The following is a 12,098-nucleotide window of genomic DNA, read 5'->3' as shown; positions in this document are numbered from 1 at the left end:
GTCGACTGTTTTTTTGCATCTCAAGTGGGAAAAGCGCCACAAGATAAATTTTTTTTTAGAAGAAAGAAAATGCTCAAAATACACAACTGGTCAGTCAGCATCTGAAACAATATACTGGTCAACTTTGTGTATTAGACCCTTCATCAAAATTCAAAGTTCTCATAAAGGGCTCCATTCAAAGTATTCAGATACCTTTCTCTTTCAGACGCTGACCGACCCGCTACGCATTTACTTGAACATAGATTCAGCACGGTTGCACTCATTTTATGGGCATAAAGCGGACGTAACAATGACAAATTGAGCCACTAAATTGGTCAGGACCTTTTTTCAGGCAACCCAGGTGCTCGCCAGAAAGAAGCGCAGGCCTCATTTCAATATTGAAATTCAGGTGCTGCATCCATTTCTGGAAAATTCAATAAGACTAGTCGGAGCTTGGATTGCGTGGGCTGTGACTAGTATTTGAGGCTCTATAGTGGCCCAATCAGTAGTCCTTAAAACCAGCAAAGAAGCTGGTAAAGAGGCAAGTCTTTTTTAACCTCACCTCAATGTGGCTCCAGGAGCAGAAGTGTTCCTCCTGCCTCCACATTCATACCATGGGTTACTGCCAGCCCATGTGCACCTCTCAACTCCCATTTGCCTTGCCTTCTCTTCCCATACTCTGGGCATACCTGGCTCGGATGCTCAAAGGGCTTGGATCGGCCGGCGAGATGTGGCGGGTGCCCAACTGGTGCCTGCAGCATGCCAGAGTTATTCCCACAAAGACGAATTTAGGATGGTCCACAGGCCTCCTCCTGGCATGCAAATCCAGCGTGCCGACCACTTCACGCCTGTTATCAGGTGTCGTCGAAAAAAGACCCCACTGTGTTTTGTTTTAATTTCAAATTTTTGCATTCCTTGCTTTACTTCAATCTCTACAGTTTTTTAAAATAGTTTATATACAATATGTTCAGCACCTGATTCCCTAGAAATTCCCCTCCTTTCTGTAGAGCCTTCCCTTGATCATGCCATGAACACAGAGAAAAATAATTCACTTTGTATATTTATTATCCTTTGGTCACCTTTGGTAACCTTTGGTATAGTTCAATGGCCCCAACTTTTCATTTGCCATTTGCTAGCTGAAAATATATTTATAGAAATTCGTGCCACTTAATATTCCCTCCTATCTTAATCACATTTGCTATTTTAGTTCTCCTGACCAGTTTCTTAACCGCCTTTACCTTATTTTTATAGTCACCTTGGACCATCAAGATAGCTTTGTACTTTAGGAAAATGTATTATTTGCCTTTATTCCCTGGATTACTTCTATTGTTGGCCGCAGCGTTTCCCCTCAGTTATGCTTCTTTCCTATAGTTTGTATCTATTCTGTACTGTGTGTGGGGCATTTGTAAACATGATCCACCTTTCTTCCATGCTTTTCTCTTCTCATCATCATCATCATAGGCAGTCCCGCGGAATCGAGGAAGACTTGCTTCCACTCTTAAAATGAGTCCTTAAGTGGCTGTACAGTCCAATATGAGAGTCACAGTCCCTGTCACAGGTGGGACAGATAATCGTTGAGGGTAAGGGAGGGTGGGACAGGTTTGCCGCACGCTCTTTCCATTGCCTGCGCTTGATTTCTGCACACTCTCGGCGATGAGACTCGAGGTGCTCAGCGCCCTCCCGGATGCACTTCCTCCACTTGGGCGGTCTTTGGCCAGGGACTCCCAGGTGTCAGTGGGGATGTTGCACTTTATCAGGGAGGCTTTGAGGGTGTCCTTGTAATGTTTCCTCTGCCCACCTTTGGCTTGTTTGCCGTGAAGGAGTTCCGAAGAGAGTGCTTACTTTGGGAGTCTCGTGTCTGGCATGCGGACAATGTGGCCTGCCCAGCGGAGCTGATCAAGTGTGGTCAGTGCTTCAATGCTGGGGATGTTGGCCTGGTCGGGGACGCTAATATCCTCCCAGGGGATTTGTAGGATCTTGCAGAGACATCGTTGGTGGTATTTCTTCAGCGACTTGAGGTGTCTACTGTACATGGTCCATGTCTCTGAGCCATACAGGAGGGCATGTATTATTATAGCCCTGTAGACCATGAGCTTGGTGGCAGATTTGAGTGCCTGGTCTTCAAACACTCTTTTCCTCAGGCGGCCGAATCTCAATGCTGCTGCTCAATGCAGCTTCTTCATAATCTGCCATTCTAAAGTTGGATGTGCTCATTCTCTTTTCCATTATTAGCCTAACTTCAAACTTTACCATATTATGGTCACTCTTGCCAAAGTGTTCTCTGACTCTGACCTGCTCGACCATTTCCTGGTTGCTACACAAATGTGTGTCTATTTTTCGACTCAGGATAATGCAAGGCAACATATACATAAGCATAGTTCTGACGAAGAGTCATTGACCTGAAACATTAACTCTGTTTCTCTCCACAGATGCTGCTTGATCCATTAAGATTTCCAGCATTTTCTGTTTTTAGTTCAGATTCCAGCATCCGCAGTATTTTGCTTTTGTATGTACATCAGCATTCCAATGTGTAACATTGTATTCATATCATTATAGTGTTAATCATTGTTAATCGTTACATTACAGCAAAATTCTAAAGGGGCAAAGTGTGTTTAAAAAAAACAAGCCTGAAGGCTCTGTGCCTCAATGCAAGGAGTATTCAGAATAAGGTGGATGAATTAACTGCGCAGATAGCAGTTAACGGATGTGATTGGCATCACGGAGACATGGCTCCAGGGAGACCAAGGCTGGGAACTCAACATCCAAGGGTATTCAGCATTTAGGAAGGATAGACAGAAAGGAAAAGGAGGCGGGGTGGCGTTGCTGGTTAAAGATGAAATCAATGCAATTGTAAGGAAGGACATTAGCCTGGATGATGTGGAATCATTATGGGTGGAGCTGCGGAATTCCAAAGGGCAGAAAACGCTAGTGGGAGTTGTGTATAGACCACCAAATAGTAGTAGTGAGGTTGGGGACAGCATCAACCATGAAATAAGGGATGTGTGCAATAAAGGTACAGCAGTAATCATGGGCGGCTTTAATCTACACATTGATTGGGCTAACCTAACTGTTAGCAATGCAGTGGAGGAGGATTTCCTGGAGTGTATTAGGGATGGTTTTCTAGACCAATATGTAGAGGAACCAACCAGAGAGCTGGCCATCCTAGACTGGATGATGTGTAATGAGAAGTAACTAATTAGCAATCTTGTTGTGCGAGGAAAAGTGACCATTATATGGTAGAATTCCTTATTAAGCTGGAGAGTGACAAAGTTAATTCGGAAACTAGAGTCCTGAGCTTAAGGAAAGATAACTTCGACGGTATGAGGCGTGAATTGGCTAGAATAGACTGGCAAACGATACTCAAAGGGTTGACGGTGGATAAGCAATGGCAAACATTTAAAGATCACATGGATGAACTTCAGCAAATGTACATCCCTGTCTGGAGTAAAAATAAAACTGGGAAGGTGGCTCAGCCGTGGCTAACAAGGGAAATTAAGGATAGTGTTAAAAGAGGCATATAAATTAGCTAGAAAAAGCAACAAACCTGAGGACTGGGAGAAATTTAGAATTCAACAGAGGAGGACTAAATGTTTAATTAAGAAGGGGAAAATAGAGTACGAGAGGAAGCTTGCAGGGAATATAAAAACTGACTGCAAAAGCTTCCATAAATATGTGAGGAGAAAAACATTCGTAAAGACAAACGTAGGTCCCTTGCAGTCGGATTCAGGTGAATTTATAACGGGGAGCAAAGAAATAGCAGACCAATTGAACAAATACTTCAGTTGTGTCTTCACGAAGGAAGATACAAATAACCTTCCAAAGGTACTAGGGGATAGTGGGTCTAGTGAGAAGGAGGAACTGAAGGATATCCCTTATTGGGCGGGAAATTGTGTTAGGGGAATTGATGGGATTGAAGGCCGATAAATCCCCGGGGCTTGATAGTCTGCATCCCACAGTGCTCAAGGAAGTGGCCCTAGAAATAGTGGATGCATTGGTGATCATTTTCCAACAGTCTATCGACTCTGGATCAGTTACCATGGACTGGAAGGTAGCTAATGTAACACCACTTTTTAAAAAAGGAGGGAGAGAGAAAACGAGTAATTATAGACAGGCTAGCTTGACATCAGTAGTGGGTAAAATGTTGAAATCGATCATGAAGGATGAAATAGCAGCGCATTTGGAAAGCAGTGACAGGATCGGTCCAAGTCAGCATGGATTTATGAAAGGGAAATCATGCTTGACGAATCTTCTGGAATTTTTTGAGGATGTAACTAGCAGAGTGGACAAGGGAGAACCAGTGGATGTGGTGTATTTGGACTTTCAGAAGGCTTTTGACAAGGTCCCGCACAAGAGATTGTTGTGCAAAGTCAAAGCACATGGTATTGGGAGTAATATACTGACGTGGATAGGGAACTGGTTGGCAGACAGGAAGCAGAGAGTCGGGATAAACAGGTCCTTTTCAGAATGGCAGGCAGTGACTAGTAGAGTGCCGCAGGGCTCAGTGCTGGGACCCCAGCTCTTTACAATATACATTAACGATTTGGAAGAAGGGATAGAGTGTAATATCTCTAAGTTTGCAGATGACACTAAACTGGGTGGCGGTGTGAGCTGTGAGGAGGACGCTAAGAGGCTGCAGGGTGACTTGGACAGGTTAGGTGAGTGGGCAAATGCATGGCAGATGCAGTATAATGTGGATAAATGTGAGGTTATCCATTTTGGGGGAAAAAACACGAAGGCAGAATATTATCTGAATGGTGACAGACTAGGAAAAGGGGAAGTGCAACGAGACCTGGGTGTCATGGTTCATCAATCACTGAAAGTGGGCACGCAGGTACAGCATGCGGTACAGAAGGCAAATGGTATGTTGGCCTTCATAGCTAGGGGATTTGAATAGAGAAGCAGGGAGGTCTTACTACAGTTGTACAGGGCCTTAATGAGGCCTCACCTGGAATATTGTGTTCAGTTTTGGTCTCCTAGTCTGAGGAAGGACGTTCTTGCTATTGAGGTTCACCAGACTGATTCCAGGGATGGCTGGGCTGTCATATGAGGAGAGACTGGATAAACTGGGCCTTTATTCACTGGAGTTTAAAAGGATGAGAGGGGATCTCATAGAAACATATAAGATTCTGACGGGACTGGACAGGTTAGGTGCGGGAAGAATGTTCCCGATGTTGGAGAAGTCCAGAACCAGGGGACATAGTCTTCGGATAAGGGGTAGTCCATTTAGGACTGAGATGAGGAGAAACTTCTTCACTCAGAGAGTTGTTAACCTGTGGAATTCCCTGCTGCAGAGAGTTGTTGATGCCAGTTCACTGGATATATTCAAGAGGGAGTTATGGCTCTTACGGTTAAGGGGATCAAGGGGTATGGAGAGAAAGCAGGAAAGGGGTACTGAAGGAATGATCAGCCATGATCTTATTGAATGGTGGTGCAGGCTCGAAGGGCCGAATGGCCTACTCCTGCACCTATTTTCTATGTTTCTATGTTTAAAAAAATCGGAGTGCCATCACTAAGGCACAAATAGAGTTTTGTAGAAATTATTCCTGCTGCTGAAAATGCATGCTCGGCCTGAACAGAAATTGCTATTATTGACACAAAACAACTATGTAATCTCTACAGGGCCCACATGCTTCCTGCATGTCTCCAAACTGAATGAAGATTGTTAGTGTTGGGCACAGCAGAGGCAGGTGACCAGGAAACAGATGCCTGTATTACCAGCTCCAATGATTGCTCCAGCGAGTGTTTCATTTTTCTTGGACTCGTTGATGTTGGCACTGCTGCAGTTGGAATACCTGCTGGCATTATCGCAGAGTCAGACTCGAGAGTCACACAAGGGAGCCTACCAACTGTTCTGACAATGAGCAACTTTTTCCTTACAGCAGGTACATCAATTAATAAAATATCATATGTGTCGGTGTTTGAAGAAGCAACTTCTGGATTGTGTAGCTACTGGAGCAGAGCATTTAGATTATTGGACCCTTGCTTCTTTATCCAGTTTCTGATGGCTGGAGCAAATAGCCATATGAAGGTCATCCAACTGAGTGATAATAAACTTTATGGTCAGCATCAGCTCTAAGAAGGTTGGTATCTCTGTGGCATTAAGCCTCTAGCCAACTTGATTGAGTGAAGTACAACCACTATTTCTGCGATCTGATGAAACGTTTCAGAAGCAAGGGCCATGTCCAGCAGCATTTCAGATCAATAACAGTTCTCTAAATGGAGGCTTTCAGAACTGGCATGCACTGCAACATAGAAAGCAGGGCAATCCACCATGTCCCCTAATTCAGGTTTCATTTTTGTTTAACCTTCACATTCTACTCTGCCCTCTCTCATATTAGATCATGCGTCATTATGCTATTATCAGTTGTTGTAATAAGAATGATTTTGAGCTCATCATCTTCATCAATGCCGCATTCTGATCTACAGTCCTCACACATTTGCTTTAATCAATGTCACTTTTGTCACATTCAGTTTGACCTTCTTCATCTTTGGAGTTGAAATCATCGGGCAAATTAGGAATGGGACATTTCCAGACTTGATCTTGCCGTACAGTATGTATGAATGGAAAAAATAAAATCACTAATATTAAAACCAGCAAAATTCTTATTGGGCCATGTTGGAGCGGATTTTTGGACATATACTGGACTAGTATACGAGACCAAACATTTGTTTTATTTTCCCCTTTAATGAATTTTGTAAGGGACAATACTGATGCATTATGCTCGATATTAAAAAAAACAGTTAGACTTTAAGGTATGCTGGCCTTGAGTTATGGAGATAGGAAAGTGAGATAATGAACACTGGAGAGTTAAGTGCTGGGTATGTTTGTTTATACCGGTGCCAAAAGATCTGCACTTGTTTATACTGCCCTGTCACAATGCAGGATGGTTAATATCAAAAGCTTAGTCTTCGATAGTAACAGCTTTGTAGTGCTAAAGCATGTGTTGTAAAGTGACGTAATTTGTAAGATAAAAGAACTTCACTGCAGATACCAATTTGAGAAGATGGTTCAAAGACAGGGGTCTTTAACACTTCTCCCAAAGCTTTGTCTCCGATTTAATAAACCTCTCTTTATATATTATACAGTCTCGGAAATATTTTTCCACAACAAAATGGCATCACGGGAACAGGATACTGTCCGATCAGACGTGATCACTTAAGACAGTATCTGGAATCTGGTGTTAGAGACTGAAAAGAGAGGTGTACGGGCACGACGGGATAGTGTATAAGATGCGAGTAAACAGATAGTGGGAAGAGGCTGACTAACCAGTTTGAGTTGTCCCTTTAGTAAATAAGGTCGGTGCGGAAGGGAACTGATCGATCCAACCTAGAGCCGAAAACTCCGGTGGTAAGGAAACACGCTAGCTTTGTTGCGAAGACAAAGGGTCTCCACAGAGTAGTCGTGGCCGTGAGCATTACAGAAACAAAGGGAAACGTCCGAGACTGGCGAACATGGAAGGTAAGGAAGGGAATGTAAAATGCGGGCTGCCCGGGTCATTAATTAATTCCTATCATTAATTGTAACTTGCGTAATTACATAATGCCAGAAAAAAAGCTGATAGTGACTATCTTAAGTGACATATGGATCCAGACATGAAGAGAGACTTTTGTGAGTGTCTATTTTGAATGAAGAGAGTACTCAAGTGATTTTGACTGTGGAATGAATGAAAGCCTGTTTTAAGAAGGTGTGGAGTTGCCTGCCTGTTGTAGCTCCACCCACTCTTTCTAAATAGAGTGAAATGTTGTTTTTTTTAACCCTTCGTAGTGTTGTCCTGTATGTGGGAAGTTTAAGAAACTGTGAACCTTATGGTATTACATTTTAAGTTAGAAACGAAGGTGTGGATATATTCGGATGATAAGTTACGGAGCTAGGAAATGCACAAAGGATAGGTTTGTTGAGTAAAAGATAAAAATACATGGTCCCGGTAGTAAAAAAAAAGATTTGACACGCTCACTTACTTGTTGAAAGAAAACATGCAATTGGGTTGAAAGACATAAATTTAGTCCAGGAATGAGATAAAGAATGCCTTTTAAAATGCTCCCATTTTCCTTTATGTAAAACCTTGACACGAAAGCTTCTAGCTCAGTAAAAAAAAAAAAGAGTTTTAAATTTAGAAATACCTTCAGGGATCAGGTCAAACTCCTGGGCGAGTGGTGAGCTATCTGTGAAGGTGTAAAAGGGACTTTTGAAAAAGGCTAAAACAGTAAGCTTTAGCAGTTTAGAAAAGAAAAAGATAAAGCAGGTAAAGGTCTCTGCCACGGGAACAGGAGGAGGGCAGAAAAGGGGGACTTGCCATAATTGTGGAAAACCGGGCCATTTTGCCAGGGAATGCAAAGGGAAAGAGAGTGAAAAGCAATGTACGTATTGTGGTAAGAAAGGGCACCTGGAAGCGACATGCTATGGTAAAAATGGCTATCCTAATAAGGCAAGGACCCTGTCAAAACAGGAATACCAGAAGTGGCAGGCGTACAAAGCCACCTTGTGATGTCCGGCGGCCCCTGTACAAAGTAAAAAGGAGGGAAGGATATATGTGTCTGCACTAGTAGGGGGCCGACAGTGTGAGATGCTAGTGGACACGGGAGCCTCAATATCCATATGCCCCTTCCCGTCACCGACAAGAAGGCTTTGATAAACAGAATAGATGGACGGCCCACACTGGCCTACCTGAGCACCACCCAATTGGTGGAAATTGATAACTTATATATACCCATGAGATTTTACGTATGCAAGAATCGTGAGGGAACAATATTGGGGAATGATGTAATGAGGGAATTTAAGGCCCTGATTGATTGCGGCAAGGGGAAACTGACATGGCTAAAGGCGGATGGCAGTAAGGGAGATTTAGGACAGCTAGCCCACCATGTGGACAGTATAGGTGTAGCTACAGCCACAAAAACTGACTGGCTTATCGGGACTGGAGGGTATGGAGGCATATGTGCCTCTGTGCCCGGGGTCTGGGCACAGACAAAATATGACAGCATGGGGGAGAAGGGGTGTTTGTGATGGATAAAGACATAACTTACTAAATACCAGTTGATATCAGCTGTGAAAAAGATATTGGTTTAATTGAAAAACATTTTTGAAGAGGTAAAAAAAACACTCTCCATTGATAATGATTTTAAATTATTAAAATTAAGTCAGTGCCGCTGGGGCCCGAGACGAACAGATAAGTATTGAGAAACTACACCAGGACACTTCTGAGGAAGAAATAGGTATGTGGACAAAGCAGGGCACAACGCAAGGGAAGGATAACGTTTGGAGACGAAACGACAAGGTAATGGCACCTGAATGCATACAGAATACCTTATTGGAGTTGCATCATGGCCTGTCTCATTCAGGATGAGAGGCCATGACCGGGAGTCTTGGGAGAGATTGGTGGTTGAAAGGGATGGGGAGAGATATTGCCAAATATTGCCATCGATGCGTTACGTGCGCACAATATAATCCAGGCAGGCCCATTAAAATTAAAATGGGACACCAGCCCCGTCCACGGGGGGCCATGGGAACACGTAAAAATTGATTTCACAGGTCCTTTGCCCCCATCCCATGGAAAAAGATATTGCCTAGTGATTATAGATCAATTTACCCGGTGGGTGGAAGCTTTCCCCACACGTGATTGCACTGCCTCAACAGTGGCAAGGATATTGACCGAGCAGGTGATTCCCCGATGGGGAGTGCCTCTTCAAATAGATTCCGACCAAGGCATCCACTTCACCGGAAAAATTGTAAAAACAATATGCCAGCTGATGGGCATAAAACAAAAATTCCACATCCCCTACCACCCGCAGAGTTCTGGGATGGTAGAGCGCATGAACCGTACCCTTAAGAATGCCCTGGCAAAGGCCATGCAAATGTCAGGAAAAACGTGGACAGAAGTATTACCCATTATATTGATGAAGTTAAGAGCCACGACAAACCGACAACCGGATTAACTCCTTATGAACTAATGACAGGAAGGGCGATGCAATTACCAGAGAACATCATAACATGTAGGCCCATTAAAAGACAAAATAAAACGGTATGTTTTGGAACTAAGTACTCAATTAAAAGGGATGCGTAAATTAGTTAGGAACAATCAGGAAGAAAGAGACGCGGAAGCAGAGCTTACAAAGCTCCCTGAAGTTCCGTTGGCGGGAAGTCGCGTTATGGTAAGGGTCCTCCCGGGAAAACCGGGGTTTGCCCCAAAAATGGATAGGACCGTATGAGGTTATAATTAGCAGGGACACTTGTGCCTGCATCGATGTTAAAGGGAACGGACAATGGAAGCATTGGACCCAGCTTAAGGTTTTTGAACCTTATTAGTTGTTGTTGTTTGTCTATTTACAGATTGACAGCGAGAGATTCTTCAAGCAAGCCATACGGCCATTTTGCCTTTGACTATTTGTTAATTATAGAGTAATAAGATGAAACTATATATTGCGATTGGTGCGATTATCATGGTTCGTGTTAGGTCCGGCCTGCTAGCTAGACCGAAACGAGAGTTACATGTGAATACCTTTTTGTACATGTCTTATGTTTATGCGCAAAATGAGAACTTTTCTAGTTGCTGGGTATGTTCGCACATCCCCATACATTGCAAAGGAGGCATCCCTTTGAGGTCAATCTCCCTTAACATCTCGGAAGTAGCAGAGTGAGTAATGCGACAAAACGGTACAGGGGAAGTAAATGATACTTGGAACCAGAGTGGGGATAAAGAAACATGGAGATCGGGGAGGGGTTACCTTTTGGATGCATTTGACGGATGGTACCAGCTGGAATACAATAGGTCGGTACGACCCCCGTTCCTGGTTTTGACCAACACCTCAGGAGTTGGAAGGCCCACCGCTGACATTTGTTTCACTAGAAACCTGACCGGTGAGGAAACAGGTTTTGTAGCAGGATACTTTAACCTCGCCAGGTGGAACATAATAGCCAGCAAAACAATAAACCAGGAGTTCTTTGAAATAGAGGGTTTGAAGAATCAGACAAGTAGCCAGGACTGGGACCCTAAGATTAGGTGGCGACGGGGGCTGAGAGAGAGATTGGGATCGAATCTAACAGCATACAATGGCACTTATTTTGTGTGCGGGCATAAGGCCTACCCCTGGTTGCCTCAGAACTGGAGGGGGTCCTGTTATTTGGGATATGTGGTCCCCTTTTGTCAGACGGGTATGTACTTTAGCAGAAGTACAGACACCAGGTCGACTAAGACGAGATCTTTTGGGGTCATGGTGCTCCCATTTGGGATAGGACGCACCATGGATGAATTACGTAACCTAGAGAGGGTACTGGAACAGATAGTTAACGACACTGCTGAAGCAATGGAGGGCATAACGGCTGAAATGGTAGCCATACGCACAATGTGCCTTAATTGGAGCTGAATGTTGCACTTCTCCCGATAATTCAGAAAACATAACCAACCTCGCTGATCACATAAGAAGGGAGGTAAAGAAGTTATCCACGACAGCAGGAGGATCTGGCTGGTTTGACTGGCTGTTAGGGGGATCCTGGGGGTCCTATCTTATGCATGGAGTAATTATTCTGGTTGTAATAATAATTATTTGCTGTCTGATTATCGGGTGTTTTAATATCTGCTGTAAAGTTATGATGGCTCTACTGATGCCAGTAGCCAGTGTAATCGCCGAAGAAGAAGCACACCTGATGGAAATACCTGAAGACACCATGGATGAAGAAACAGACAACGATGACACCGACCACTATCTTTGAAGGGTAGCCTAGAGCTACAGGCAAGGTGGACATACGGAACATCAGGGAAGTAACATACCCCAAAGGACGAATATATGACAATATGATACTATCATTGTGGTCATCTGGATTTCATGAGCATCATCCAGGACCAAAAGGGTGAATATTGTTGGAGCGGATTTTTGGACATATACTGGACTAGTATACGGGACCAAACATTTGTTTTATTTTCCCCTTTAATGAATTTTGTAAGGGACAATACTGATGCATTATGCTCGATATAAAAAAAACCAGTTAGACTTTAAGGTATGCTGGCCATGAGTTATGGAGATAGGAAAGTGAGATAATGAACACTGGAGAGTTAAGTGCTGGGTATGTTTGTTTATACCGGTGCCAAAAGACCTGCACTTGTTTATACTGTCCTGTCATAATG

At 43.5% G+C, this 12,098-nt stretch overlaps 1 protein-coding gene across 2 annotated transcripts in view; it reads right to left on the bottom strand.

Annotated features, from left to right (window-relative positions):
• Window positions 1-12,098, bottom strand: part of brsk2b (BR serine/threonine kinase 2b) — a 927,534-nt gene that overhangs the window by 428,883 nt on the left and 486,553 nt on the right. The gene's annotated exons all lie outside the window — the stretch shown is intronic.

The sequence above is a fragment of the Pristiophorus japonicus genome, chromosome 14 (genome assembly GCF_044704955.1).
Source record: "Pristiophorus japonicus isolate sPriJap1 chromosome 14, sPriJap1.hap1, whole genome shotgun sequence".
Classification (NCBI taxonomy): Eukaryota; Metazoa; Chordata; class Chondrichthyes; family Pristiophoridae; genus Pristiophorus; species Pristiophorus japonicus.
This window is presented reverse-complemented; position numbering and strand designations above follow the sequence as displayed.